This window comes from Dasypus novemcinctus, chromosome 22 (assembly GCF_030445035.2).
Source record: "Dasypus novemcinctus isolate mDasNov1 chromosome 22, mDasNov1.1.hap2, whole genome shotgun sequence".
Classification (NCBI taxonomy): domain Eukaryota; kingdom Metazoa; phylum Chordata; class Mammalia; order Cingulata; family Dasypodidae; genus Dasypus; species Dasypus novemcinctus.
The window spans coordinates 4,937,231-4,944,197 of NC_080694.1; positions in this window are offsets into that span (position 1 = coordinate 4,937,231).

Consider the following 6,967-nt stretch of genomic DNA (forward strand, 5'->3'; position numbering starts at 1 on the left):
GCCAGTGGTTACCATAGTGCTTGGGTGGTCTCCTCAAATGTGGAGGATTACTTCCCTTACTTGTTGCTAAAAGCAAGGCAGAGTCAGAGAGAGGGGATGCTAGGAAATCTAATCATCTGGACTCCTTCTCCTAACACAGTAACAGCTTCCTAGTAGGTGACATCTTCCAGTGGTTGGGAGAGGGCATCACTATTTCTTCAATCCACTGTTTCTTATCATGTCGTCTCTCTTCAGTTTTAATCAATAATCCAAAATTATGAATTCAGAACTTCTCCAAACCATGATACTTGGCTCATCATCCCCTTCCTCTGGCCACATAATGGCCCTTTCTCTTGTCCAACTCCTGCCACTGGCTGCATATTAACCTCTAAGACAGAGTGGCTGCCACAGCCCCACCTTGCCAATACTTGGTCACTGAGGAACCTCAGAGCCCTATCCCACCACAATTTCAGCTGCAGCACTCTCAGTTCCTGATGACAAATTGACTCAACATTTCACGGTGAACTCTTGCCACTTGAAAAGCCACTGAACTTCAAAATGGCACATTTCCCCTGCCTAATCATATACAGGGTGAATGTGAAGCACATAGGAAGCTAGCAGCCCAACCCCAAACCATGAGGAGCTGGGCCCTTAGGCCACTCACCTGACCATGCACTCCATCTTCACACTGGGTGTTAACATGGGGACAAGCTGATGGACCTGGCAGGGCTTTCTCCAGTCTCAGGAAGAGAGAACTTGGGTATCACTGGAAGTTCAAAAAACCAGTTGCAGACCTGCTGGACCATCAAGTTTGTCTCCAGTGCCAGGTGTTCCTGACCAGAACATTAAAACACCCAGTCAGCACAAGTCTACCCTTGTCTCTAGAAGGACAGCCAAGGCAGGGCTTGGAGTGTCCAAGGGATTCCACTTGCTCATTCACCCATTTGTTAGCAAGCATTGTCTAGTAAAAGCACAGGTGGGGTTATCAGGGAACAAGAGGTGCTGACCCTGCTGTGTGGAGCTGACACCCATGCAGAGTCTGTGAAGCAGCCCATACTTCCCTGGTGCCCATCTCCCAGATGGCAGCCAGGAACCAAACATATTATTGCTGCTCCCCATCCCCACCCCATGTGGACAGAAGTTTGGGGGGTTTGTGAGTCTCCATCAGTGATTTCCCAGCCCTCACTCTTTCCATGGGAATAACCCACTGCATCTGCTGGGGTCCTGCCAGGCCTGCTGAGAGCAACTCCAGTTTTACAGGTTCAGCAATAGATCCTGAGTATGGCTAAGCTTCAGGCAGGTGGTTTTCCTACATAGCTGCAGATGTCATTTAAGAAAACCCAGCCTCCTGTGGCCAGCAGAGCCACTCTCCTGTGGAGAGCAGTAACTGTTTCCAGTTGCTCTCAGCAGGCCTGGCAGGACCTGGGAGATGGGCAGGCCCTGAGCACTAAAATGTGGGGGATGGATACCAAGCAGTGCATCACCCAGGGAGAAAAACTCACACTGGGGTCTGGGACCCCAGCAGCTAGAGGTCCCACCCATCAGGGTCCAGTGTGTGGCTGCTCTACAGGGTCTAGGAGTGAGCATGGGGTGGGGGTGAGAGGGCAGTCAGCCCACACTGGAGGAGAAGGAAGTCCCCTGCTGGGACACACAGGCCTCCGCACCTGTTTGTTCAGCCCCATCCCAGTTCTTTGAACTCTAGTCTTTCTAAATCATAGAAAACTCACCAGGTCAGCTGTGGAGCTCCTGAGAACTGGTCTCAGTGGGGGAGATCCACACACAGACAGCACATTTTAGTGCTCAGGGCCTGCCTATAGGAGATGGTTAAGGTGCATGAATTGAAGCCATGTGACTGCCAATATTTTGGCTCCACGTGGCAAAACAAAGCTTCTGTATCTACAGATTGTTCATTCAGGGCAATTATGCCTATCAGATAATGAGCCCCTGTCCTGGGGCCACCAGCACACAGTAGTTGAGCAACTCCCAGGAGACCTGGGGCAGACTGTACAGGAGAGACTCCTGGAGGAGCAGCCTGAGTGAGGGAGCAGCCTGTGAGAAGGCATGCTAAGGGGAGCATCCTGGTGAGATGTGAGAAGCAGCTTGAGGGAACATCCTGGGGTTCAGACTCTTGGAAGGGAGATCCCCAGGGAAGGGACAGCCTAGTTGGAGGAAGTAACCTGGGGGATGAGCATCCTGGGGAAGAGTGATTCTCAGGGGTATAGCCTCTGGGCGATGCATCTCGGGGGCAGTAGTGACATGGGGGAAGTTTCTTGGGTGGGAGTAGTTTGGGGTGTATCTTATAGGGAGCATCCTGGGGGAAGGATTCTATTCTGGGGAGCAGCATTATGGGGTGCATCCTGCACAGCATAGTAAGGGAAGCATCCTTCAAATAAAAGAGCATCATGGAGTGGGAGCAGTCTGCACGGGAGCTTTCTAAGGGGACATCCTGGGGAGGAGCAGCCCAGTAAGGGCACAACTTGAGGGAAATAGTCCCACCCTCCACTCTCACCCTTTGGTCCTTGTTGGGACTGGTGTCCACAGGTGAAATCCTCTAGCTTCTGGTGAACCTTGTTGGGGAAGTTCTGGCTCTAAAGACCTTCTGGGCTGCATAAGGAAAGGTGCACCTACCTTTCCTTGACAGAGGGGGAAGGTTAGAGAATAGAGAGCCCCAAGTCTGCTCTCCACTCTCTTCCTCAGTCTGAGGAGAAGGTGTGACCAACTGCCTCCCATAGACTCAGAGGTGCACAAGCAGAGGTGCTGGTCTACCTGCAAACTCCAGGGGAGGGCTACAGGTCTAGGGCCACAACAGTGCTCCTGAAGCCCACAGGGTACATTCCTGAGCCTGGATCCTTCATGGAGTCCCAAGAACCTGCCCACCCCTCATACATGAGCTTGGCAATCAGCTGTGTCCTTTGGAAGAGGGACAGCCTAGTAGGCTGTGTAGCCAAAGGATTGGCTGTCAATTTTTCAGTCACTGCTCCCCTAGGAGTTCCTCTCTTGACCCTAGGGTGAGTATCCCTGAGGGAGGGCTACTTCTCCTAGTAACCTTAGGTTGGGAGTCCCTGGGGGCAGGGCCACCTCTCCCAGTGACTCCAGCAATGGGAATCCTTGAGGGTTGGGCAGCTTCTCCTAGTGACCCTGTGGCCCTGGGACCCAGGTAGTGACCACTGAACAGTCAATGAGCAACTGGATGAGTCCAATCCACACTGCATAGAGGTTCCCAGACAGGACCTGAGTGGGGCAGGATCTCAGGGGGTGGGGGCTTGGAGTGAACTGGACCTGCAGTGTCTCTGTTCTGAGGGGCTTGGCTTTGCAGTTGCAACCTTAACTGGCAGAGCAAGTGACAAGCTTGACTCAGCAATGGCACATGGTGGGCACTGGAGAATGCTTGCTAAGGGAATGCTTGTAATATGTTCTGACTGTCCCTGTCCCATCAGGTTCTCCAGCCCCATGTCACCAGCCCTGTGATCTCAGACCCTGGGCCATGGGAGAGCCCCACAGGGTAAGCACAAACCCATGCCCAAAACCTGCTTCTTCCTGGGGAAGGTCCATGGGAGTAAGCACAAACCCACACCCCATGCACATTTCTTCCTACAGCAGAACCTCTGCACAGGGTTCAGCATGATCATGCCCAGACTTTTCATGTCCAGCTCATAGTGGATGTCATCCCAGAGCTATACCAGCTCCTGGCTGCCTTTGTCTTCCTGGAGTACATGAGAACTCATGTTCCTGACCACCAAGAAGGAACCATGCCCAGATCAGGAGATAGAGCTCTAGGGTGAATCCTACCTTTGCTATCTACAAAAGCCCCTGAATGGTTAAGTGGCAAAAGCATGAGATGGCCAGGGCACCATCCTTCCACGCAGTGGCAGTGTGGCACTGTGGGGGCTAGGTTACCTCACAGGACAACAGGATACACTCATATCACCCTATGAGAGGGCAACTGTCCTTGGAACACGTTAACCCTCCCATGAGGTGATCTCAGTTCTGAGCCCCTTCCTGGTAAAAGGAGCACAAGTCAAGGAGAAGTCAAAGGAAAGGCTTCAGGTCACACAACCTGGGAGAGGAGCACAGCCTGTGGATGCTTGACCATCTGCCCTGAAGGACCTTCCCCTCCTACAGCAAGACTGGCCTAGGGTTCTGCTCTCTGGGCTGGAAGGGACAAAGGACACCTTCTGTGCCTTGTCAGGCTACATGGATCACCTTGACCTAACATGAACTATATCAATTAATTGGACTTTCCAGATACCCAAGAATGCACAGCACTGGCTCAGATATGCTGGCCATTTACTTAACTTGATCAGTCATACTGGTGTGCTATATTAATGGGCTGCAGTGACCTTAAATGACAGAAGCACTCACGGACCATGTATTCCTATTAGAGTTTTGGTGAGGAGGCCAGATTTTCTTCTGGAGATACAGGATTGTTCAGTGTTCTCTCCATGGCACTAGAAAAGGCCTGATCCACTGGGCTGTGACTTCTAATGGCTGTGGGAACTCAGCCTGGGCCTCTGTGATCATAGCTTCAAGTCCTCACCTGCAAGGAGCCTAAAGGGAAACTTCACAGAACCCATCTGCTCTGACTGGGCTGTACAGGCCAGAATCATCTTTGTTCTTGAAGTGACGGTCTTACTGTACCTTCAGGCCTCATCACAAGGGATACCCCTCAAAGAAGCTTCCCAGAACCACCTTCTGAGTTGGTGACACCTCTTCCTTGGGGTCTGCTATCCCATGACTCTGGCAGATTTCATGACCCTTATTATAATTCTTATCAGGTCTTCACTCATCTGTCCACATCACTCATTTAGTTTGGCAAATTTGCAATGACTGAGCCATCCTATGGTTGAGGTTTATGGGAGGTGTCAGTGGATGCTGTCATGGGCAAAACCAAGACAGCTTCTCCTCATGGGCCTGCACTGCAGTGGGGGAGAAGGATGATGGCAAGATAAACCAATAAATGGGACATGAGTTATAACTGAGAAAGGAAACATAAAGGTAGTAACAAGGATGAGCTACCTGGATGGGGCCAGTCGCAAGACTCTCCTTGAGGCACTGACACAGAAACCTCATAGGATAGAAGAAAAGACAGCACCCACACCAAGACCCAAGCTCCAGCACCCAGGAGAGGGAATAGCATGTGCAAAATTCCTGAGGTGGGAATGAGCTCCAGAGGTCTAGGATAGAGCCCAACATGGTCCCTGGGAGACCAGATGGGCAGCAGGCAGGTCCTGAGTGACGGGACCAGGAGCCACTGAAGCAGGCATCTGTCATGGTCCCTTTTGCACCTGAAAAATCCAGGTGGCAGCTGAGTAATGAATGTCCTATGATGATGGAGGAGGTTGTTTTTATGGGAGGAGTGGGGTGAGGGGGGTGGGGGGTATATTGGGATCTCATATATTTTTTTTAATATAACATTAAAAAAATAAAGAAATACAAAAAGAAAGAACACATTCTAGGGTCAGAGAATGCACGTCAGGGAGTTTTCAAGTAGTGTGTTAGCTTTGTGGAGGGGGATTGGAAATAGAACTGGGTGGAAATGAGGAGCATTCTAAAGGCAAATTCATAGGTTGTATTAAGGATTGAAAGAGAGGGGAAAGATGCCTCATAGGACTCATTAGAAACCCTTTGGACCAGGTGTACTTTAGAATTCAGAAGTTTAACAGTTTACGAAGATATATGAGGCTGACACCATATAACCTGTACCACCCCAGTGTCATCTGGCCAGTAACCTATAATCAACCATACAAATCATGCAACATAGGAAAATAAAGGCCGCAATAGCTTCATGCAATCATTGGTCAGGCGTGCTGCCAAATGAGGTCAGGGGCCTTTGGCCCCAGATGAATTATCTAGACATGTGCTGGGCACTCCCACCTGAGCTCAGCCACCTGCCCCCTCCCCACATCCAGATGCCAGCAGGCAGCCTGGTGCTGCTCCTGCTGGGTCTGCATGCACGCACACAACTGCACCATGTTCTCACTCTTCTCCACCTGGGTAAGGATGACTTGCAGATTCTAGCACAGCCTTCCCAGGAGGGCCACCAGGTCCATGGCCACTGGGAAGGTGTTCCCACTCTCCTGAAGCAGTTACAGGAAGCTCTACATCACCTCTCAGGCTGGGGCTACACTCTGCCAACAGAGAGGACAGCAATGAAAGGACAGGCTCCATCACCGGGAAATGCACAGGCCCATGCCCTCCCCATCCTCCTCAATACGCCTCAGGGTGATACAAGCCCACCATAGAAAACCCAGGGAAGGGGAAGTCAGAAGCACTCAAGAATTTCCTGCCAATCCTCCAAAAAACACATTCCTCCAGGAATTCTGACCAAGCATCAGACACATGCCTTAGGCCACCCTCCACAGCCTGTCTCCATCCGTGAACCTCTCCACTGCCACCAATCCACATGGTCCAAGCACCTGGGAGGCCCATCACAGGCAGCCTGCTCACAGGGCCCAACCTGTGCATTCTGTCCCCTGGCACTTAGTGGCCTCCATGCTGGTCCCACAACTGGCACTTGGGTTTTGGGTCTCACTCCTCTGTTCTCTCAGCTCAATAGGGACTGCTGCCTGCCTCACTAGGATTTCCCCAGCACCTGCCACAGGGATGTCCCATGCCTTCCAGAGCAGTCAGAAAACAGCGAGCCAGTGCCCACAGATGTTTCCATGGCACCAAAGAACTGACTGAAGCACTGGGACTAGTGCCTATTTCCGTTTTGATCATTTTGACTTTGGAGGAAAAAAATAACAAATTTTTACTCAAAAAATACCAAAAACAATTACAAATAAACAAACGACACAAAGAAAGGAAAGCCCCTACAGAGCAGTGCCCCTTGCCAACATTGACTGAGTGAGCCCCTGGACCCCTCCTTTAAAGAGCAGCATTTCCAGGACTTCCACCGGGAGAGGACTCTTCTCACTGCCCCCATTTGCTTCAGCACAGATCCCACGGGACTCTTGGAAGAGGCCGGGTAATGGGTGGGCGTAGGTGG